The sequence below is a fragment of the Myodes glareolus genome, chromosome 3 (genome assembly GCF_982192425.1).
Source record: "Myodes glareolus chromosome 3, mMyoGla1.1, whole genome shotgun sequence".
Taxonomy (NCBI): domain Eukaryota; kingdom Metazoa; phylum Chordata; class Mammalia; order Rodentia; family Cricetidae; genus Myodes; species Myodes glareolus.
In genome coordinates, this window is record NC_142028.1 from 64,525,543 (window position 1) to 64,549,941 (window position 24,399).

Sequence of the window (24,399 nt, forward strand, 5' to 3'; positions counted from 1 at the left end):
TAGCTGTGTCAGGATTGAGAAGGGGTCTAGAGGGCCTTAAAAGACCACAGAGGCTGGGAGGGTGGGGTGGGGGATTGAGCAGAGGCAATGTATCAAAATGTTTGGATGAATCCCAGAGCTCTGACAGCTGTACTGTGCTGGCACACAGTAGCCCAGTACCTGGAGAGCTGTGTTCAACCGAGCACAGGTAACCTTGCCAGGAATCCACGAGGTCAGGGGCCGAAAACTGGACTGAGTCTCTTGGCAGAGATCACAGGGCTGTGTGCGGGCCAAGAAAACTTCCCCTTGTGTGGACAAAGGGCGGGAGAGCAGGTCACCAGGGCCCAGGACCTTGTTGCCAACCTCCCAGGCTGATGGATGCTTGTCTTTTGGTTTTATTAAACCCTGATGGATGGGCCCAGATAAATCAATGCAGGCTCAGCAAGTGGCCAGCAGAGTCATATATCATCTGGCGTCTTCCGGGACAGGCAGATCATGAGCACACAAAGTCATGTGTGTCAGTGCAATACACATAGGCGCACAGGCGCACAGGCGCATAGGTACCAGGACTATGCAGTCAAACCTAGCGGCACGCAGGCATGCTAACAGACCGGAGAACTGATAAGCCCAGAGTTTACATATACACTCCTGTCCAGAGCCAGCCCATAAACGCCCCTCCCTGGGGCCTTCCTGTTGGTGCTTTTCTTAGGCAAGTCCAATTTCGTCCAGTGCAATCCTAACTTACCAGCCTTGTGGCTGGATACAGAATGACAACAGAAAGGACCCCTTCCCCTAATATATATGTAGGCTCGACTCTTCCTCCCTTCTCCCTGGGATGGAACTGTGTCCCTCCACCCTAGTCTTCTCCCATCCTAGGGGTGTGCATCTCCCACTCTCAAATCCTACCCTGGCCTTCCCTTCCCGTCAGCCAATGAAAGGCTAGCCGGCTTTGAACAGCATGTGGGCGCATGTGGAGGCGTGAACATAGATGTGCTCATCATATTCACTTCTGGCATCCATTCTCAGGCCTCAGTCTGAGAGGAGGGCTGTAGAGACAGCTAGAGAGATGCTTCCAAGGAGACCCCGCCCCCTTCAACACAGGCACAGATTTGAGGCGACAGCAGGACCAGCATGGAGTTTCCATGCCACCCTGGGGCAGAGCAGAGCAGAGAGGGAATGCCACTTGTCCCAGGTCACATAGCGAGTCAGTAGCAGAAAATGCCCTTTCAGCCTAGAGCGAGAAGCAGCCCAGTCCTGGCCCACTTACCAATAGCCCGGAAGCCCCTCACTGAGCAATCCTGGCGGCCCCAAGGCCGCCAGCTGTGGGAAGCAGGGCCCGGGGGTCCACCGGCCCACAGGGGGATCCTCGATCTCTCCCTGCCCTGCCAGTCTGCGCTGTCCCCAGCTTCTCGGCGTCCCGAGTTCTTTCGGCTGAGTGCCGCGCAGCGCACGCCTGCCTGGACTGCCGGCCGCTCCTGGAGAGGAAAGAGGGCGGTTCTAGGGGCGCTGGGACCTTGCCAAGAGGCTAATGGAACACAGCTGAGCCAGCCCGCCAGGCTGGAGGAGGAGGGAAGCCGCGAGCGCTTGGCGCGGAGGCGCTAGCTGCTGGGCTGCACTGCCGCGCTCCTGGCCTGGCCCTGCGCCCGGGCGCACCCGTCCCGCTTCACCAGCCAGGTGAGCCCGCGGGCCAGCAGGGCGAGGCGGCACCCTGCGTGCCCAGAGCTGCCCTAGAAGGGGCGCCTGCGGCGGGTTGGAGGGAAGGAGACCACGCCAGGCGCTCCCAGAGCCAGGCCTGGGGTTTAAGAAACCTCCTTTGTGCCCCCCCTTTCTTTTTTTTGGCTGGGACCCCAGAAAACTGGAGAGGTCTGAGGACCCTCCTCCATAGCCGTGGAACTCGCGACGTGGCTGCTGACCAAGCCTCAGTGGTCAGCTTTTTCCAGTGCCTGGGCCTAGCATTCCTAGGTTGTAGTGCCTCTGTCTGCACTGAGAGGAGGGACAGAGCAACATGCCCCCTCCCCAACCCTGTGCTAAATTAACTCCTTCTGCTCTGCCCTCCTTTCTACAGAAGTATAATCAGTGAGTCCTTTTTTTTCCTCTTGGACTCAACGAGGTTGGAATGGCTCAGATCCCTGCTCCCTGCTCCAGCTTTGTAAAAACTTAATTAATTTTGTGTGTGTATGTGGGGGAACATGGACACGGGCATAGTTGTAAATGCCATGTTGCATGTGTGGAAGTCAGAGGACAGCTTGTACAATCAGTTATTTCCTTCCACTGTGTGGATTCTGGGGCTCAGACTAAGATCGCCAGGCTGGGCTTGGTGACAAATACCTTTGCTGACTGAGCTATCTCCATGGCCTTTGAACTTTTTTTTTTAATTGGAGATAGAACCTAGAGTTTGCATACCCTAAGCTAATGCGCTACCACTGAACTACACCTCCAGCCTTTGATGTGTACATGTGTGTTCTATATAAATGTGTGTAGGTGTGCACACATGTATAATGTGTGCAGGTGTGCACACATGTATGCACATGTGTGTGGAGACCATAGATGTCTTCCTCAAGGACTCTCTCTCTCTTATTTTTTGAGACAGGCTTTCCCACTGAACCTGGAATTCATTGATTCAGCTATATTAGTTAGCCAAGGAACGGTCGGGATCCTCTTGTCTCCACCTCCCCAAAAATGGAATTTCAAGTGAACCCCGACGTTACAGCTGGAATTCAAATTCAGGTTCTCAGACATGTAAAACAAGAACTTTACCAACTGAGCCACCTCCCTTCCCCGCCAGCCTTGCTTTTTAAGACAAGGGCTTGTGAAGTTGCTCAGGCTGGCCTTGAACTGCTCTGCAGCAGAAGCAGACCTAGTCCATCCGTCCGTCCATCTGTCCTTCCTTCCTCCCTCCCTCTCTCCTTCTCTTCCTTCCATCCTTTCTCCCTTCTTTTCTCCCTTTCTTTTAGATAGGTTCTCTCTGGCTGTCCTAGAACTCTCTTTGTAGACCAGGCTGGCCTTGAACTCACAGAGATCTCCCTTGCCTCGGCTTACAGAGTGCTGGGACTAAAGGTGTGCTCCACACACCCAACCAGGTCCATAACTTTCATCCCTCCTGTCTCAGCATCCTGAGTAGTTGGGCACAGCAGGCCTGGTTCAAATCTACTTTTTATCTCTAATTCCATTTGCACATCTGTGAGAAGAGACAGCATCTGCCTGGTGTGGCTTTGTTAAAGGAAACTCATTAACATCTGCAAGAATGCTTAGCCAGTGGTCTGGCACATAAGAGGAGAGATACTTGTTGCTATTTTCATTATTGGGATCCTTAGCTGAGGACAGGGTGAGCAGGGGGTGGGGTGGGCATTAAGTGATGGGGAGGTTTGCTTTCTAGCCAGTGTCTAAAGAAGCAAAAACAATTGAGGTTGGGTGAACAATAGACTCTTCAGAAGAGGAAGAGGCTGATCCGTCTCTCCACAGAGGTAGCAAACAAATTTCTTAGCACTAAGTCAGGGGACCGTGGAAAAATTGTTTGAAGAGGTCTGTGAGCAGTAGAGTGGATGCTAGTGTTAGAAAGGAGACAATGAAGGATCCCTAATCTATAAGGATGGGCTTCCCTTTTGGGTAGGTGGTACAGCTGTAGACCTGTGACCCCATCTAACCCAGGCAGAGCCATGACAGCCTTGGGATTCCCCACTTCCACCCTTGGCGATGCTGAGTCAGTGGAAACCCTAACTACTACGCTGTTACTCCACGCCACAGAGGCGCCCCACTGTGGTCCCCGCATGGAGCCTGGGCCCAGATGTGTGGTGGCAGTGGTGGGCCTGGGAAGCGCTGAGCTCAGCAGGCAGGAAGTGCAGGAGGTGGGGCTTTCAGAAGCTCTGTCAGGAGGGGTGGGCAGGCATAGTAGGGTTGCTAATGGAGTTCTGCCCAGCTCTGGGGCAGGCAGGAAAAGGAAGGAACACAGGCAGGTCAGGTTCCGTCACAAAAACTCCACCTAAGCTAACTCTTGCAGTCTATACAGCCACGGAGGGGGCAGTATTCTACACCTAACCTCATCTTGCTGCAGGGAAACCCAGAGTACAGCAGCAACACATGTTGCCTAGCATCCCATAACCCGTTGGTGGCAGAGTGGAGACCATGGCCGGCAAGCCTAAACAGCAGAAACAATCACACCCTGTGCCATTCTGGTCACATCCACTCTTCACTCACTCGTGCCCCCAGGCCAGAGCTCTCAGAGTTGAAGATAAAGGAACCTGAGAAGGTGATGCCCAGAGACCTTCCCCACCAAACCTAGGGAACACCCTCTGCCCGGGTCCATCATCACAGTCGAGAGATGTACTCAAGTCCCTGCTTCACTCTGACACAGAGACACACAATCCCTGTGTGTACTAACTAACTCCGCATGCATCGGCAGGCACTCATGTTCCTACAGACAGGAGCATACACCCAGCACACCTCCTTGTGGGACGGATGTGACCCCCACACGGAACTAGATTCCTGGATCGATCCAGATGCAGACAGGTACATCTTCTCCGGATATATATGACATCTAGTGGGGTAGTGTACACCTGTAAAGTGTAAGGCCAGACCTGGTCTCAAAGCAAAGTTTTTTAAAGGACTGGGAATGCTGGGCCAGTATTAGAACAGTTTCATACACAAGACTAGACTCGCTCCCCAGTACTTAAAAACAAAACAAAAGAAACCCGTATAGATTTGAGTGTGCCCACACAGGCATGTATATGTACGTAGACATGTGCACATGTATGCACACAGACATACACATAAAAACTCAGACGAGCTCACTATGCAAGCAGAGATACCTGCAGAATCTTGGCACACAGAGATAGGCACACACTACCACACTTACACTCAGGTATGTATGCAGCTACGCCGACACATTTATATGCATTCAGTCCCAGAAAGCCCCACACATCAGCAAGTAGGGTATCCCATGGGACTGGGCTCAGTGCCCTCGCCCCAGATGGCATCGCCACGAGGTAATCAACGCTGCTAATCGCCACCAGCTGCCCTGGAGCCTGCTTGCCGCTGCCGGGTGGGGCTACCAAAGCCTCCTGGGCCTGGGGTAATGTGCACAGATGTTGGCAAAGCTCGAGGGCCTCTCTATTACCCCAGCTTGCCACTGGGACTCCCCACATGGCAGGGGCAACCCTTGGGGCTGGGAGAGCATTAAGGACCAAGATAGAGTCTGGTCCCAGGACAGACCTGGGGCGGGGGGGCCCACATATCCAAGCAAAAGTGACCCAGATGTCATAGGTTTGCTCAGGGATCCTGGCTCCCACATGCACACCTAGGTTTTGGCATAGATGAACACAGATGCATACCCACCCTGAGACATATCACACCTGATGGATTGCTCATCAGAGATCAGCTTCTGCTTCTTCCTCCCAGTAAATGCCACCATAATTCATCCTGACGCTCAGGCAGGAGATGACACTTTGCTCCAGCCTTCTTTCCCCGCCCCCATGCCTGTCACCTCTACCCCCACAGTACAGGCCACATCCATCCACCACCTTTGCCCACGCCGACAGCACCTTTTACCAGAACCGCAGCGAAGGCTTTTGAGTGTGCTGCCTGCTGCTTACAGCCCACTAACCCCACCCTGGGCCCTAGCCCTGCAGACCGGAGGCTGCTTCCCAACCTGTCAGCTCCTGTTCAGTTCTCATTATACCTAGAGTGAAACCCCAGGACTGCGGGCTGGAGAGATGGTTCAGCAGTTAAGAGCACTGGCTGCCCTCCCAGACGACCTGGGTTTAATTCCTGGCACCCACATGGTGGCTCGGGACCATCAGCAATTATAGTTCCAGGAGATCAGATGTCCTTTTCACACCTCCGTGGGAACCAGGCACACAGACATACATGCAGACAAAACACTTCACAGATAAAATAATAATAAATAGTTTTTTAAAAGTAAAACCCCAGTTTGTTTCCCTCCAGTCTAACCAAGTCCTTCGCGATCTAACTAACCTCTATTGCTGGCCCTCACCTTACCCAGCAAGCTTCCCCCCACCCTCTGTCTAAACCATGAACTGCTATATTGGCTTGGCATGGGATTTTGTACCTATTCTCCTCTCCTTCCGGAGGGGCCTGCCCCTAGTCTTTGCAGACTGGCTCTTTGATACCAAGGTCTCTGCTGAGTGCCTTCCTGATTTCCCAGTGTGGAAAAGTCCCATTGAGTCTTTATCACATGGAAGTGGGAAGCGCTGCAAGGCTTTGGTGTGTGTCTGCATGTTAGCTTTCTGACTGGCCTTGTTGGCCATTCCTAGGGTATTACGGTTGAACGTGGCATCTTGCAGATATTCAGTAGCAACTGAGTAGGTTATATTCTGTCCACTCTACCCAGATAGACTGAAACTGTACTTTTATGGGACACACACAAGTGGGGGGAAGGTGCCCACGTGCAGACACATACACACAGTTCAGCTTCTGAATCTGGGAAAAGATACTGTGAACCAGACAGGGCTCTTCTTCATCCTTCCTTGTCTCTGGCCTCTCTGTCGGTGACTTTGTCCCTGTCTCCCTTTCAATGTCACCTCTGTTTCGAACCCTCCCATATTTCTCTTAAGATCTGAATCTCTGAGTCTGCATTTCTCTCATGTTTCCGGTTTTCTCTTTGTCTTTTTCTTGTGTTCCCTCTGAGTCTGTGTCCCCACCTCCTGTCCCTGTCGCTGACTTTCACGCTAGTGTTTCTCTGCCTCTTGGTCTCTCTCACTTCCTCCTGTCTCTGACACTATACATGTCTCTCTAGCTCCCATATATCTGCCTACAGCCTTCTTCCCTCCCTCACCAAGGTCCCACTCTGCAGTCAAGGCTATTCTTGAACGTGTGATCCTCCTGCCTCAGTCTGCCTACTACTACTGCACCACCATGTGCAGCCACGTGTTTCTAAGTCTGGCTTTCTATCTTTGACAGTTTCTGACTTTCATTCTCCACGCTCCTCCCTGCCCCAAATCAGCAACAGCACCACATCCCCACAACTGCCTGCATTCCTGTGGCAGGGAGGCCTGTCTTTTACCACCAACAGTCAGCTTTACGGTCCTGTTGGGAGGGCCAGTGCTCCACTCCGCTAAGGCTCACCTGCCCTGCAGAGCCACAACAGGCTAAGGACTGGCAATGGTCACCTGCCACCCAGGCCTGGCCAGGGCATTTTACTTCAGGTGGCTCATGTTACCAGACTTTTGCTCAATATGGCTGCCTTGGATACTCTAGAAATGTGAGCATAGATCCCAGGGGCTAAACTGTAGGCATGGTGATGGCCAGACCAAATGGATGCTGGGAGAGGGAGACCCTTGAGCTTTCCCGAACTCCAGCCCTGCTGGCTCTTTTGTCTCTTCCAACTTCTTTGGAGAAATGGGAGGTGCAAAAATCTCACCTCTAACTGGGCAGTGGTGGCGCACGCCTTTAATCCCAGCACTTGGGAGACAGAGGCAAGCGAATCTCTGTGAGTTCAAGGCCAGCCTGGTCTACAGAGTGAGTTCCAGGATAACTAGGGCTACACAGAGAAACCCTGTCTCAAAACAACAACAAAACAAAACAAAACCTCTGCTTATTCTGCAATGCTAGTCCTCAGTTCCACTGTAACATAAGGTTAAACTGTCAACCCTACCCTGACCTACTGTGCCTGGCATTAAAGGAGCTGAAAGGACTTTGCCTAACTGCTCTAACCCAGGGTGTCTTGGTAGTGGAGCAATTTTGCACCACCTCTCCAGACACACATGGACAATGTATGAAGGCATTGTCTTAACAGAAAAAAAAGTGCCACTGGCATCTAGAGTAGGGGCCAGAGACGTTGCTAAACACCCTCCAGTGTCCAGGAAATTCCTCCCAATAAAGAAGCAGCTGGGGGCTGAAGAGATGGCTCAGTGGTTAAGAGCACTGATTGCTCTTCCAGAGGTCCTGAGTTCAATTCCCAGCAACCACATGGTGGCTCACAACCACCTTTAATGAAATCTGGTGCCTTCTTCTGGCCTACAGGCAGGATACTGCATAAATAAATAAATAAATCTTTAAAAAAAAAAAAAAAAAAAAAAAAAAAAAAAAAAAAAGAAGCAGCTGGTCCCTAAGTCAGGAGTGGAAAGCTAAGAAATCTTCCCTGCCTCCCAGGGCCAGTACAGCTCTGCAGAATCCCATGACCTCTTTTAAACTCTGACGAGGGATGGGAGTCATTAGAAGACCCGAGACTCCAGAGTTTGACCCTACTCCTGCCTTTAATAACCTCTGCTAACATTTATTGAGCCCATATCAAGCACTGGCTGGTACGGTCTACGGCAAACTCAATTTAGTCTCACCACACCACGGGAGGCCCCAGGACTATTACCAGCTCTGTTCTAAGGGTAAGGAATCAGGCGGAGAGCAGGAGAAGAATCAGCACAAGGTCTCTCGGAGGACACAGATGGAACAGAGAACTAGTCGTTTGGGGACAAGTTCACAGGACAGAGCACTATCCAAGAAAGAGCCCACATGACAGGAGTCCCAGCAAGACCTTTTTCTTTTTACTCCTCTGTCAAAAGGAATGAGCGGTGTCATTAAGCCCTGCAGCAGTTCTAGGCAGCATGGCACTACCGTTGCTGGTGCCCTGGGACCGTGGGGATTTGGAGATTTAACTCTCAGAGTGAGGGTTGGGAACTCAGCTCTGCTTGTGACTTCTATCAGTCAGGCTAGAGCAGCCCCTGTTGAGGAGGGGCTGTTGTCACCTGGGAAGGGCTTGGCATGCCGAGTGTCAGGCTCCTTAGTCCATCAAGCCCCCAGGACCCAGAGAACCACTGAGAAGCCTGGGCAGGCCCGATACCAGAGTCTGAGCCTAGGCTTCACACCCTGCTCTGGCTCTTTCTGACTGTAACTTGGGGCTATCACGTACCTCTTCCTCTCACAGCCCTGCCTCATCTGGGCACTGAAAGAATTAAAGGAAGTGGTAAGGTTGGGTTTGACGGCAAGGGCCTGGACTCCCAGACACTCAGGAGGTGAAGTGAGTCACAGGTTCAAGGCTAGCTTGGGCTATACAGTGAGACTCAAAAAAAAAAAAAAAGTTTATTCACCTATAAAAACAAGTAAGAATTGTCCCTGGGATACATGAGGTTCACTATCACTCCTACCATGTATTTAGTATGGGGTTTTGCCAAGTTACTCCCCCTTATAGAGTGGGTGTCCTCTTTTTGATGGTAAAATAGAATTGTCCATACTTCACAAGGAGGGTTGCTAAGACAGTGCCCGTAAAGTCCTGAGCATAGTTCCTGGAACCCAATAAACATTAGCCACTCCAGACATACAATGAGTGTATGCAACCTCAGCACCACAGAACACACAAACTCTTGGTGGCCTTCCCCCGTCCCTCTAGCTTTAGATTGTTTTCCATTCCTTCCCACTTGGGGGTGGGGACGGCAATTGGGACCAGTCTCCCTGATGGGTACATTTGGGCAGATGCACAGAGAAGAGAGGAGAAAGAGGAGATCTAGATCTGAGAGAGATGCTTGGTAACCAATAAGCAGCAGGCACTGATTGGTTCGAGCACCTAGTGGCTTCTGGGCACCAGGCTTAGAAGGACCTGGTTTGGGTACCATTTCCCTAAAGTCAGTGGCAGAGCCTTAGTGGATTTTTGCTTTTGATAAAAAAAAAAAAGAAAGAAAAAGTGTGACAGAGGCACCCCACCTTCTTCTGAGGAGCAGAGCCAGCGCCTGGTGAGGCATGGGAGGATGGGAGTAGCCAGAGGCTCCTCCCACATTCTTTCTTCGCATGCAATAACCTCAGACAGTTGGACTCACAGATTCACAAATTCGTAGAATCCTGGAACTTCTGGGTAGAGAGAAGCTCTGACTGATGCTGGCCTTAGCCTCCTCCCACCGGTGCCCACGGCGAGGCTGTGGAGGCCTGACAGCTTGCCTAGCAAGGCAAGCTGCCGCAGTGAGGCGGGCCGGTGTCCAGCTTTTCCACCAAGATAGAAAATAAAAGATCAGAGAGGGTCTGACCCTGGTTCTGCAATTTCCTGGCTTTGTTCTCTTAGGCTAACTCATTCGGTTCGCTGAGCCACAGCCTCCATATCTGTTGAATAAGGTGCTCTGTGGAGAGGATTAAATGAGACAATGTATGAAATTAAGCCAAGTCCACGGCGGCACTCAAGGATGCTAATTATCACGGTGGCCATCATCATGGAGGGGTCTGATACTGTACTGAGGACTCTTGTCCCGTCCCTCACAGCCATGTTCATCTGACATTTCCTCCAGGCCTTGCTTCTGCTCTGTATTATTATTTACCTAGCTGCCTTTATGTAGCCTGAAGAAGCCGTTGGTATTTCGGACAGATATGATCGCTTTTCCTGTGAAATGGATGAAATAGCATATAATATATAAAAAACGACTTTCGGGTATGTCAACCTGGACCTACAGTAAAGGCCTGACACCAGCGTTTGGGGACAAAAGTGACTGGGGTGGAAGTGGGTGTTTGGGTTCAAGGCCAGGGTCTGTTTGGGTGCATTTAGCTTTAGGTGCTCCATGCCCTTTGACCAAAAGGGAAGGCTGAACTTGGGGACTCTGAGCCCATCCATCCCCCAAGTCTGAAACCCTGAGGGCCCAGATATGGCCACTCCTCAGGGTGGAAAATGGGCTGTGGGGCCAGACCTGTGTGGGGCCCAGTGTGCCACCCGCTCCTAGCATTCATGCCTCGGTGTGCCAGTCATTCCGCATCCATCCAAGGCCCCACACCACTGTAGCGAACTCCCTCAGGGAAGAGAAACCCCACACCCCACAGAGGAGGGAAGAGATGTCAGACATGGACGCTAACCGGCTGAGCTGGGACGGAACCAAGCGCTGCTCCCAATCTGTCGCTGCCACTTAACAACTTTTATTTATTACTGTGTGTGATGAAGGAGCAGATGCACACACCACAGCTCAGATGGAGGCCACAGGACCTGGGTGTGGAGAGGGTCTCCCACCTCGACCTGGGACTGGGATCTGAACTCAGGCCGTCAGGCCTGCGCATCAAGTGCCTCACTGGCTGAACCATCTTGCCAGCCCCTACTGCTACTTTACTAGGGAAGTTCCATTGCCCTCACTTTACAGCTGAGCAAGCTGCCATTCCAGTGTCATCCCCAGTGCAAAGGCTTTACTGGACGGCCCTAGAAGAAGCCAGGCAAGTGACCAGCTAAGAATCAGGACAAAAGTCTGAAGGCCAGGCTATCACACACTGTCTGCTGGGTGATGGCCCCTTCATGCATTTGTAAAACTCAGTTTTCTTATCTGGGGAATGGGAGTGTTTGTTCCAGATCCCGTATAAGATCCCGTATGGGCCATTTCTAGTCCAGGTCCACACCCAGAAGCCCAGACCAGCCTAATGAACTTGGGTGGTAGGGGCAGGTGCAGACATGACTACCCAGCCAGGGGTGGGCGCAACAGCCAGACACACAAAAACAACCAAATAAATCAGGCCAAGGAACTCCTAATCCTTCCCGGCTGTGGCTGCTACTGCTCACAGGGCCTGGAAGCAGGGCACCGCATGGCCAAGAGCTCGGTCGAGCCAAGAGATTCGGAGTGAAGCTGGGCCATCGAGACTGCCTCTTCTCCCCGCGGGGGATGCGAGAAAAGGCCCTCTGGACTGGTGACTCAGACCTCCCTGACCCCCTCCTGGGTGGGCACTTTCCAGCGCTGTGTCTATTTTTAGAACTGGCTCCAGGTCTGAGTACAGAATAGCAGGAAGGGGGTGGAGGGAGCTTGAGAAGCCAGAACCTGAACAGCTCCTCCTCTGGGGCTCAAGCCTTGAGGCCCTCCAGCTGTCCGCCTAGAAATGAGAGAAGCGCGGGGGCGCAGCGTCATCACCTATGAAGGGGACGCAGGCACAGAGATGAGTCCCCTCCTTCCCTCCCACCAAGCCCGGCAGTTCCAAAGAGCTGGGTGTGGCCTCTTTTAAGTGGGGTCATGAGTCTCCAGATACTGAGGTGTCTGCTCTGGTGACTGAGACAGCTAGATAAAGAGGGAGGAGGGAGGGAGAGAGAGAGAGAGAGAGAGAGAGAGAGAGAGAGAGAGAGAGCTGCCAGATTCACGAACCCAGATCCCACCCTACTGTTGACCACGCCCCCAGCCGCACTTTAGCCACGCCCTTACCGACCACGCCCCAGCCGCTTTTGACTTCTCCTTAGGGAAGGCAAGCCTTCCTCTCCAGGACAGCACGCAAGGCCCCGCCTCCAACTTGGCCCTGCCCATCCCTGGTCAACTTTCCACCCTGTCCCAAGGTTTAGAGGACCTGGATGCTGGGGCATGGGGCAAATGTGAGGGGAATGAGCTCCTACTTTCAATCCCCGCCCCAAACCCTCTGCCCTGGCACTGGTTCAGAGAGGAAAGGTGTCTGGGGTGAGGGATTAAGTCAGCAGTGGCGAGGTCTTTGGACACCTAAGGTATAGGACGCATCTGCTTGAGCCAGACTGACTTAAAGATTAGAGGGGCCAAGACACTGCTGAGCACAGAGACAGCCTTGAATAGACAGACCTGGGGTGCCACAGGATGGCACTTAGGCAGAGAGAGGGCTAAGCTGAGATCACATTTCTGAGAGATGAAGGGAGCTGAACACACGTGGGACCTGACTTTTGGGAGGTCCGAGTCTAGGGCCATCCTTCTGGGGTGAGGGGCGGATGATGGGAGGCGGAGCCCGTTCTCCCGGCACCATCTAGTGGGAAGTTGAGGAATCGCGGAGGACAGATGGGGTGGGGGTGGGAGGGACGACTCTAAGTTTCCTCTCTCTCCCTGAATGTTCTTCCAGGACCTGCATATCACCCTTCTGGGGGAGATCCTCATCAACAGGGTTTCCCTCACTGGAAACAGGCGCCATTCTCACGGGTGTTTTCCAGTTTCAAGCTCTGTCTGTCTTCTGTTGCTCAGGATTACTTCCAACCCGCTTTCTGTCTCTCCCAGTCACTGGTCCCTGAAGCACCTGCCAGCTGCTGCCTGTCTCGTACTCTTGCCCCAGCTATTCCTGATCCTCATGCAGTGTTTCTATAACAGAAATATAGCCGTGTGGCTCTCGTGATTAAAATATCCCTGTGGTTTCTCAGGGTCCAGATAAACGACACACTCGGGACTTCGTGGCCTCCTGCCCATTGACCCCACCTTCTGTGGAGTTCATCCCTCTGGTGGCTCCTTCCATCTTTCCACCCCATCTGAGCACTCCCTAATCCTCACCATTTGGTGGTGGTGGGGATGAGTTCCCATAACCCCAGCACACCTCCGCTGCCTACAGAGCAGTCTCCACGAGGGCTCTAGCTGCCCGTCACTCTGCAGGACAGCTTATGGAGATAATAATTGCTTTGCTCTTCTGACTCCCCTTTCCCACTTCCAAGCTGGTAGCCAAGGTCTTTGATTTTCATAGCCTGGGGGAACTGTGCTGGGTAGCACACAGTGGCTGCTTGAAGTCTGATGGTTCCTGCCTACTTTTGAAAAAGCTAACCTTCTGGAAGCAACTGTGCCAGGTGTTCTCAAGGGATGAGCAGAAGAGGACAAAGAGAGAAGAGATTGGCAACTAGTTGCACAGAGAGCAGCAGTGAAGGGGGGGGGCACGGTGAATAGAGACAGATGTCCTTGATAGATGACAAGAGCTGTGGGGGGTTGGGTGGTAATGCACCTGGGGAAACTTGGGCCTGGGTATTGAGATACTGGGCCTCACTTTCCCCAGGTGGCAGGGAACGAGCTGGGTGGGTGAATCTCAAGAACCCTATGGGGACCAGCACAGCAGGCCTTTCCACAGGGGTAAGGTGAACCAGAGCAGGAGGTAGCTCCTCCGTGGTGTAGGCAGAAACATCAGATCCATGTACGAGCCTCTGGAGGAAGAAGGGGAGTCCAATGATGGTTGAGATGGAATTTTCTGCCAACTCGCAGGAAAGGGCTTAGAGTGAATCAGATTGGGGAGGTTTTAAGAGAAAACAGACACAGGGTATTTCTTGGGCCAAGATTCCTACCTGCTACATCTACTTGTGTGCATCTCAGATATGGAGTTGAGATCATGTGTGCTTTGTTCAAAATTGCTGCCTCAGGTTCCAGCATGGGGTCTGGTTCATAGTAAGTGCTCAATTTTTTTTTTTCAGTTAAGTAAAAAACTCAAGTCAAGTCTGTTTTAGTGGAGTACACAGGGTACCCCTAGTGCCCTGCAGTGGGATGCACAAGGGTACCCCTACAGTCCTGCAGTGGGGTGCATGAGGGTACCCTTACAGTCCTGCAGTGGGGTACATAAGGTGGAATGCAGTGGAATGCATGAGGGTACCCCTATAGCCCTGCAAACAAGCTAATATGCAATGCCCTCTCAGGGCCCACCAAGCCTGCTGAGGTTGTAGACCACCTCCCTCGCTGCCTATCTCTGCAGCCCTCCCTCCATGCAGGCTCCTCTCCAGCCAAATGATACTGTTTGTAATTCTCCAAACTTGCACGTTGTTTCATGCCTCCATGCCTTTGCTTATGCGGCATCTCCGCCTCTGGTGCCCTTTCCCCTCTCTCTGGCTGCTGAGCTTTCAATTAGTATAAGTTCAGCCCAAGTCTTCCCTTCCCTGTCTTCTCTAACACTCCCCCCTACACTGCAAGGCAGAATGGACCCCTCCTGCTCTGGAACCGATTGTTCATATCCATGTCTGTCTCTTCCACAGGCTGTATCCCGGGCTTCTCTGGTATAGCAAGTCTTCTGTGCCCAGCATAATGACGTGGCTTCCTGTCCACCTTGGACTATTGGTGTAACCTCAGCATTCCTTCTGGCCACAGTTTCCTTCTCTCTGCACAATGGAGGGCATGGAACTCAGTGGTCCCCGGGCTCCCTCCTTCCCTCATTTGAGCTTGGCAGTGATGGCATGTAAAACTCAATTTCCCTGCATCCCTGCAGGTCAGCTGAAGGCTGTGTATGCTCAGGCATGTAGATGCGCATAGCAAAGCACACAGTTACCTGGGAGCAAGCCCCTGCTAAGCAGTTGCATGTGACCTACACATGAAAGTATGTGTCTTCTGGATGCAGGTGCTTGGACCTCCCAACTCCCCATCCCCAGTCAGCCACTGGCTTTGACAGTGAAAAATTCAGAAGTAGTCAGGGCTGCTGGTCCAGCAATCCGTTAATATTCAATGAATGAGCCTTCCACAATAGGCATGCCCCGAGGCTGGTGTCCTGTGGGGCTCCCCCTTCTGAGGCCTGCATAGGCTTTGGCCTCCTACCCCACCCACCCCAGATGCAGACCCAGACACAGCCTGCCTGCAGCACCAAGACCCAGGCCTTTAGTTCCGTTTGCTTTCTGGGCACTCCCTTCCCAGTTCTCCTCACTGCTTCATTCAGGATTGTCTCTGAAGTTCCTCCGGTGTGCCAGGCAACCAGCATTCATGTCAGCGACTATGACCCTGCTCTTTACCCAGGAGCTCAAAGGTCAGTGGGGGAGACAAGAAGAACGTACTAGATATAATTTCACATAAAAAGAAATGGTGCTGAGGAAAGAGTAAAAAAATGATTCCAGACCGGTGAAATGGCTCCGTGGGTAAGGGCATTCCCTACCCAGCCTGACTGCCTGGTTCGATGCTGGAACCCAAACTGTGGAAAGAGAGGACGGACTTCCACAAGTTGTTCTCTGATTTCCACATGCACATAATGATATGTGCACAGCCACACACACGTGTGTGCATGCTCACGCACAACACACATATAATTCAAAGAGGGAAAGAGCCTACCATGGCCCTTCTGCGGGGGGGGGGGGCACTGTAGCTGTCATCAAGATGAAGTTAGGAGGCTGAAGAAATGTAGTGGCTAAGAATACTTATTCTTTTTTATTGTTTTTATTGAGGTATATATTTTCTCCATTCCCTTCCCTTCCTCCCCATTCCCTTTCTACTCTCTCCAATGATCCCCATGCTCCCAATTTACTCAGGAGATCTTGTTTTTTTCTACTTCCCATGTAGATTAGCTCCCTGTGTGCGTCTCTCTCAGGGTCCTCTTTGTCGTCTAGGTTCTCTGGGTTGTGAAAGAATGACTTATTCTTACAGAGAACCCTGGGTTGGTTCCTAGCTCCAGTATGGTGGCTCACAACCATCTCTGACTCCAGTTCCAGAGGATCTGGTGCCCTTTTCTGACTTCCACGGGTACCAGGAGGGCATGTAGCACACATACATCATGCAGGGAAAACATTCATACACATAAAATAAATAAATATTATTTATTTACCTTAACTTCTTTACTACAGCTTTTCACAATATATTTTGGTCACGTTTTCTTCTCCCCCAATTCCTCCCAGATTCTCCCTACTTCCTTACCTACTTATCTAACTTTATGTTCTTTTTCTTTCTTTAAAAAACAAACAAAAGCAAAACAACAACCAAACAAGAAACACACATAAATTTAACAAAAATGAAAATAAAAATAAACAAAAGACCAATAAGACAAAAAGATGTCCAAGCAAAGCAAAATGAGATAAAAAGTCTACAAAAAATACCATTGAGTTTGTTGCTGGTCATCTCCTCCTGGGGAAGGAACCTGTCCTGAAGTGTGGTTAATATATGCAGTGAAACTCCACTGGAGAAACTGACCTTTCTTTTGCCAGAAGGAATCAATTGCAGATACCCTCTTGATTAGGGGTGGGACCCTGTGTCCACTCCCCCTCTCAGCCCTGGGACCCTGTCTGGTTTGAACCTGTGCAAGCCTTGTGCGTGCTACCACGGTGCCTGTGAGTTCATATACACATCCGTGGAAGACACTGTCCTTGGAGTCATCCATCACCTCTGCCTCTTACAAACCTTCACCTCCTCTTCCACATAGATCCCGGAGCCTCGAGTGAGGTAAGGGCTTTGATGAAAAACATTCCATCTAGACCGAGTGCTCCAAAGTCTCTTGCTCTGCACAATGTCCAGTTGTGGGTCTCTGTTAGTTCCCACTTACTACAGGAAGACGCTTCTCTGGCGGGACCCGAGTGAGGCGCTGGTGTATGGGTAGAGAAGAATGTCATTAGGAGTCATTTTATTGCTATGACAGAGTGATAGTATGAGGTTTCACCCTAGGCCTGTGACCTATCTAGTCTCAGGGTCATGGCCACTTTAAGCAGTGTCAGGTATGGATTCCATGTCACAGAGTGGGTCGTCCATTCAATCAAACAGTGGTTGGTTACTCCCGCATCATTTGTGCCACTACTGTGCCAGGTTGTCTTTACAGGCAGTCACTGTTGTAGACTGAAGGTGAACTTCAGTTGTAGAACTGTAGGTGAGAGATATTGATGGTCACCTTTCTCCTCCGGGCGTGTACCGTGAATACTGGTCAGCAGGGGTGAAGCTTCTAGTTGGGCACCAGCTCAGCTTCTCTGTGATTGGTAACAAATGTGAGTGTTGTCTTCAGCAATGGGGATTTTCCATCAGGTTGTGGAGAGTAACTAAGAGCCTTGGCAATAGCCTGTGATGTTTGGAGTTTCCTAGAGCCCTTTCAGCCAATGACTCCACAAGATGTAACCCATTCCTGACACTAGACATTTTACCTGGTGGCAGAATTCTTGTATTATTTTGTGACTCCATTTAGATCTTTCATCTATGCGTATATTTTAGGGTGCTCTGCAGCAGCAGGCTTCCACACAGTTTTTCAGACGCCCTTTAGGGTTAGTTGTCCCTCATTCACCCTTCCCAACCATTCCCTTCCCCACTTAATCCTTTGTCTCTCTATGACAATGCATTCATTTTCCCCTTACTTGGGAGATCCTCTCCTCTCCTCTAGTCCCTTACCAGGTAACTAACCTCTGTGGTTATTCAGACTGTAGGACACAAGTGGAAGACTTGAAAGCTAACATCCACACATAAGAGAGAAAATATAACACTTGTCTTTTGGTGTCTGGGTTACCTCGTTCAAGATTTTTTCGTTTTTTTTTTTTTCTAAAGATTTATTTTTTTATGTAGTGTTCTGCCTGCATGCATACTTACACCCCAGAAGAGGGCACCAGATCTCTTTATGGATGGTAGTGAGCCACCATGTGGTTGCTGGGAATTGAACTCAGGACCTCTGGAAGAACAGTCAATGCTCTTAACCGCTGAGCCATCTCTCCAGCCCCTCAGGATTTTTTTCTAGCTCCATCCATTTACCTGAAATTTTCATAATTCCATTTTCTCAGCAGCTGAGCAATACCCACTGTGTGAGAATACCACGTTCTCATTGCCATCATCAGCTGATGGATATCTAGGCTATTTCCAGTTTCTGGTTAGTATGAACACAGCAGCAATGAATGTGATTGGACAAGTGTCTCGGTAGTAGGAGGTAGGAGGTAGGAGTAGGAGTAGGAGGTAGAGTCCTTTGGGCATAGACCTATCACAGAGAAGCTGAGCTGGTGCCCAACTAGAAGCTTCACCCCTGCTGACCAGTATTCACGGTACACGCCCGGAGGAGAAAGGTGACCATCAATATCTCCCACCTACAGTTCTACAACTGAAGTTCACCTTCAGTCTACAACAGCTGGATCTTGAGCTACATCAATTCTCAGCTTCCTAAAGAACCAGCACACACATTTCCATAGTGGCTGTACCAGTCTGCACTCCCACCAGCAATAAATAAGTGTTCCCCTTTCCCCGCATCTTTGCCAGTATGAGCTGTCATTTGTAGTAAATATTTAAGAAACCAAAGAGTGGCCTGAGCATGGTGACACACATCTGCAATGACAGAATTTGGGAGGCTGAGACAGGAGGACCACTATTGAGTTCAAGGCCATCCAGGGTTACATAGTATGGCCTGTCTCTAAAACAACAAAATATCAGGAACCAGGGACAAGGAAGAAATAGAAAGTCTTTGGAGCAGAGGACATAGCAAATTCAAAGGCCCTAGCAGGAGATAAACCATGAAACAAGTTCCAGGGGCAGCTAAGGCAGCCACAGTTGAGTCTGAGAAGAGCAATAGACACATTGGTGAGCAGTGGTGGGGACTGAATCCTGTTAGATCTCTCGGACGGTGAGAGAAGACTTGTATTCATTCAAATAGCAATCAAAGGTCCATGGAAAGGCTATCTAAGGCTCTCCCCAGCCTCCTCCCCTTGGTATCCTTCTTAGAGACTCCATCTTCCTCATCTTTATGTTATCAATGCCCCACTGTGGCCCCACACAGACAATGTTTACCGAATGGCTAAGCCACACTCTCCTGGCCCAAAGTAGGTCCAGAGGTCCAGAGTAGATTATGTGAGTTATGGATAAGTCCTTGGATAGCTCAGGAGAGGGGTCATCTGGACCAGGTGAACACATGTAAATGTCCTATCCATTTAGAAGGGTTTGGCCTTTCCATTCAGATCAGTAATGGAAGCCACATTAGTCCATGAAGTATAGTATATCCATCTATCTGAAATGAAAATAACCTCTTTGGGATTTTCAATAGCAAAATTCTGGATATGTTCATCAAAGCATAATTTTATACATTGTGGCTGATGTGTTCCAAGTTGGACATAGACTGCCCACCAAGTCATCCAGGGCTAGGGTGTTAGGGCTTGCCAGACAGTGTCCTCAGTGATAAGGCACAGCACACCATGTGATGTCACAGAGCTGACAAAAACAAAGTGGAGGGGCTGGACATGTAGTTCAGTTGGCAAAGTGTTTATCTAACATGCAGGAACCTCTGAGTTCAATCCCCAGTACCACATGGTAGCTCAGGCCTATAATCTTACTACTCCAGAGGCAAAGGCAGGAGGATCAGAAGTTCAAGGTCATCTTTTGCTACCAGGGAATAGGCAGATGTGGGTATGAGCAACCAGTTCCAGAGCAGGTGGGGTCTGTGTAATAAGATCAAAGTCTGCCTGGGTTACATAAGAGTCTGTATTGGTGGGAGGTGGGGGGAAGACCACCCCAGCCTTGAAAGGAGCCCCGCTCTTGCTACAGCCTCCTCCTTCTTTCTTCTTTTTCCTTCTATTTATTTATTTATTTTGCTGCTGAGTTCCTCTAAGCTCAATACTCACCCCCTCCCCATTTCCCCTCTAGTATCTAGTGAGAAACCCTCATCTCAGGATCTTTATGTGGGTGCATACTCTGTATACAGACCCAAAGGGAATTAGGCCCAAGTTCCCAACTAGGAGGAAAATTGACACACCCCTAATCCCTGCAACATCATTGTCCCCTTGGGAAACTCAGAGCAGAGCACTTATTCTCAGTGGGACTAGGAAGTGAGGTGTCTCAGAACAGCACCCCTCTGCAGGCCAGCTCTCCCAGGCAACTCCAGGCTGAGTGGAGCCTTCTCTCTATTCCAGCATCCCAGCCCAGAGCAGGCAGTGAGTAGGAAGAGACAAACAAGCCTGAGGAGGTGGGGATGGGAGGGGGCTGCCAATCGATGGCATTAACATGGTGCCCAAATTAAATATTGACTTTCCTGGTGGACTCTAGGGACGCCTGGATTGATGGCTGGAGCTGTGTAGTGCCACCATGGCAGAAGGGGACATACCAGCCTAGAGTAGGCATTGTGGAAAGCTGAGGCCTGTGGGGAGGATTTCCCCCGCTCTTGCCTGCTTAGGAGGAGCCGAAGCAGGGGCTGCAGGGTGTTGAACTTGTTCCTTTCTTGTGCCTAGGAGCCTCCTCACGGGGCCCAGCACCCTCCTCTCACAATCTTTAGACCCCAGGCTTTGTCAGTGGCCCCCACCCACAGCGCTCCCTTCCTCCCTGCTCCAGGAACTGTAGCTGGCCTACAGCCCAACCAATGAGCTTAAATCGATCTCTGTGATGAGCCCCATTACTGGGTTTCAGGACCCTGGCTCAGCATGGTAGGGCTGGTTATTTCTCATTGTATAGGACCTGACAGGGAATTGGGGGTGGGGAAACACCCTCTCCAGAGAATTTACCTTCAGCGTCTACAGCAGGCCCTGAGTTTTCTCCTCCCTTTTCGAAGCTTTGCATCAAGAACTGTGTACAGCGCTTTCGTTTCTTCTCCTCCCACTTGTTCAGCAACCCACTCCAACCACGTCACTGTCTCGAGCCCTGTGTGTCCAACCGCCTACTATCTCCTGATGTCTCCCCTTAAGTATGTCAAAGCTAACATGTCCAAGGCCAAATTCATGACTGTCTTTCCCAAAGAAGGTTTTGTTTTGTTTTTAGATTTATTTATTTATGGTGTATACAGTGTTCTGCTCGCATGCATGCCTGCAGGCCAGAAGAAGGCACCAAATCTCATTATAGTTGGTTGTGAGCCACCATGTGGTTGCTGGGAATTGAACTCAGGACCTTTGGAAGGACAGCCAGTGCTCTTAACCTCTCTGAGCCATCTCTCCAGACCCTGAAAGAAGTCTTCTTGGACTCCTAAGCCAGTGACCTAGTGGGTAAGAGAGAGGCCCTAGAGCCCTCACCCCCTTCCTCACTGTATCCACAGGAAGGGACACACAGAGAAACCACCTTTCTCCTCAGTAGCAATTCCCAGAAAGTCTCTCTCCTGTGGATGACTTCCTTGCTGGTCCCTCTGAAGACACCCTCACTCTTTTCCCACCCACCCAGAGGACCCTGTTAATACACAAATGTCATCATGGTTGGGCCTCTGTTCACATCTTCCTTGGCTTCCTTCCCACGCCAGTTCCAAGCCCTCAGTGGAACTCCTCTTGCCCTACACACTGAGCATGCATCTTCAGGAATTCAGAGGTTAGTGATCTTACTGGAGCAGGTGACCCTAAGGGAGCAAGAGGAGGAATATGGAGGTACTACGGATTAGCTTTAGAAAACCCCAACAAGGCCACCATGAAGTAGCCAGCATGGGCCTGAGGAAGCCCAGAGAGAAAGGAGTCCAGAGGCAGAAGTCAGCAGCAACTGCCATAGGTCTTCCCTCAGGCCACTTAATTTCCTTTTAATTGGTACCTAATGAAAGAAAATTAAACCCAATTGAGTTTTAATGCGTGCATTCAAACACCAGCCCCAACTTGTTTGCTTTCTTCCAGGATCTGAAGTTTCAGGTGAAAGACAGGGTAAATGCTGGGAGAAAGGCACCCTTTCTTGCCCCCCGAGGCAGTCAGATCCCAGCCCACAGGTGTCCTCGGGACTCTCTCCTACCTCCTCACACCACTTCTGCCCCTACCCAGATCCCAGGACACCAGGTTCCATAAACACTGACTTGGGATCTCCTTCAAGCCAGTACTGTGCCAGGGACTTATTCTACACCATTTCCTGGGCGCCTCCCTGGTCCCAGTGGGGCACGTCACAGTAAGGTTCTTCCTTTTCAGGGGATGCTATATGGACTTGCCCAAAGGTACGATCTCTATTCTGCCTTTGCTAGGCTGTGCCACGTGATGGGTGCCAGCCACTTGTGGGCACTGAGTGAGCAATGTGTATGATGGCATTGAGATGTGCGACAAGCAACATGGGAACCCAGAAGTGAAGAAGAATACGTGAGGCAGGAGGCAGAGGATTGTGAGTTCAAGGTCAGTCTGAGCTACCAAGCAAGACCCTGTTCTAAAAGTAAATAAATAAAAGCAAACTTTCTTGGTAATTTTTATATTAATCCTATGTTGTTGTGGTGGTTGTTTTTAGAAAAGATGTTCAAGCACATTATAATGGCACATAGCTGTAATTCTATCACTTGGAAGATGAAGACAGAAGGATCAGAAAGATCAAGAGTTCAAAGTCTTTTAGCAATTTTGAGACCAGCCTGAGCTACCTGAAACTGTGTCTCAGAAAAACTTCTAGTTTTAATATATTGTGTTAGATATACAGTTACAGTCGCTCTCATCTTTTAAGACTTTGTCTTTTCAGACAGAATCTCATTCTTTTAGTCCAGGCTGCCCTCAAACTCATGGTAATCTTGTATCAGCCTCCTGTGGGGGGATTACAGGTGTGAGCCACCATGCCTGACTTACCTTTAAAGAAAACCACTTTTTAAACGGTTATCTGAACATTGTAAACAGGTTGTATCATTTCCAGGCCTCTCTGGGTAGAAGAAGGCATGCTGTGTCTTCCCTGGGAGCCCCACATCCGCAAGGTAAGGAGAGTGGTACAACTGGCTGGTCCGGCTTGACCTAGGTCTTCCTTTCAGCACCACGGGCAGCACCCCATAGGGTTGGGGAGTGAAGATCCCAGAGGGCCAAGGACAGCTAAAGAATTTACTGCCTACAAAACAGTCCCCAACCTCCCTCCTCACTCCCACCTCCCCACTCAACACTCTACACTGAGCCACAACCCTTGCCGATTTTAGAATGCTTGTCTAATACACACACGGTTTCTCTGTGTAGTCCCAGCTGTCCTATAACTTGCTCTATAGGCCATGCTGGCCTCAAACTCACAGAGACCCTCCTGCCTCTGCCTCCTGAGTACTGGGATAAAAGACATACGCCACTACAGCTCACAAATCCCATCCTCTTAGACGTCTGCTGAGATCTTTCTGTTCTTTGACTGAGTGTGCATGCCTGAAGCAGGTGAATGTACATGGTAGCCATTCTGTGTGACCACGGCAACAGTAACAATGCACACAGGCTGTCGGGACCCAATGAGTGGTGTTTGCTGAGCTCAGGGGCTCAGGGACAGCATCACAGATGGGAAGGATGGAGTTGGCCAATTCAGTAGGCAAGAGTATAGGTGGAAGGGAAGGCATGAAGATGAGAGAATGATCAGGAAAGATGGGAGACAGTCATGTCTCCCTGAGGGCTTTGCCTTCTAGGCTGATTCTCAGACCACACATGGCATCAGTGCCGGGCAACGGACTGCCAGATCTGTGTTGCCATGAATGCGAAGAACTGGAGACTGGAGGCAAAGAATGCAGTGGTGAAGGGACATTCAGTCCAGGAAAGACATGCAGAGTGTTAGAAGTCAGTGCAAAGAGACTGGCTATCAGGGCCTATCAAGGATGGGAGCTCAACTCTGACGGGGCAATTGGTTTGAGTGACAACAGGCCTAGAAGCTCTGGGTTCAGTCCCAAGTCTCTCCCTTCAAAACAAAGGAAATTCAGACAGTGCCCAGCCACCTGCCCAAGGTCATAAGGCAGGCCAGTGCCTGTGGAAGAAGGGACTAGTGGTTAGGCAGGGGCACAGCCCCAACCTAGCAAGTCCAGCCCCTGATCACGGACCTGATAGGTCTTAAAATGGCCAGGAGCCTCTGCTGGCAGCGGTGACTGCTGAAGGAGCAAAGTCAGCAAGGTGGACCCAATTTCAATGAGAAGAAAGCAGGCCCGGAGGCGGGAGGGGTGTGCCTCACAGATCAGCCCCAGAGAGCCACGGGAGGTGACAGCTGGTTCAGCCCAGGGCTGGAAAGGAAGGAACGGGAGCAGAGGGAAAGGCAATAAGAAATCCATTAGAGGTGGCAGGGGGCAGCTGAGGAAGGACTGGCAAGGATGTGAAGTGGGATCCGCTGGTACAGACACAGGAATTTGTTTGCGCAACTCTACCACCCGCTTCTAGGAATAAGCATCCCCTCCCCTCACTTTGAGACTAGCTTCCCTCACCAGGGCTCCTAAAGGGGCTGCCAATCACAGTGCCTGGGACCAATCAAAAATTTTCCTTCCTTGGACATTTTCTAA

The 24,399-nt window shown here is 50.7% G+C and overlaps 1 protein-coding gene across 4 annotated transcripts in view; it reads right to left on the reverse strand.

Moving 5' to 3' along the window:
- Window positions 1-1,459, reverse strand: part of Col16a1 (collagen type XVI alpha 1 chain) — a 52,878-nt gene extending 51,419 nt beyond the window's left edge. For all 4 annotated transcript variants that reach the window (XM_087904558.1, XM_087904557.1, XM_087904556.1 and 1 more), the window contains exon 1: window positions 1,247-1,459. The gene's annotated coding sequence lies outside the window, so the exon portion shown is untranslated. The remainder of the gene's footprint in view (window positions 1-1,246) is intronic.
- Between the last annotated feature and the right edge of the window lie 22,940 nt (window positions 1,460-24,399).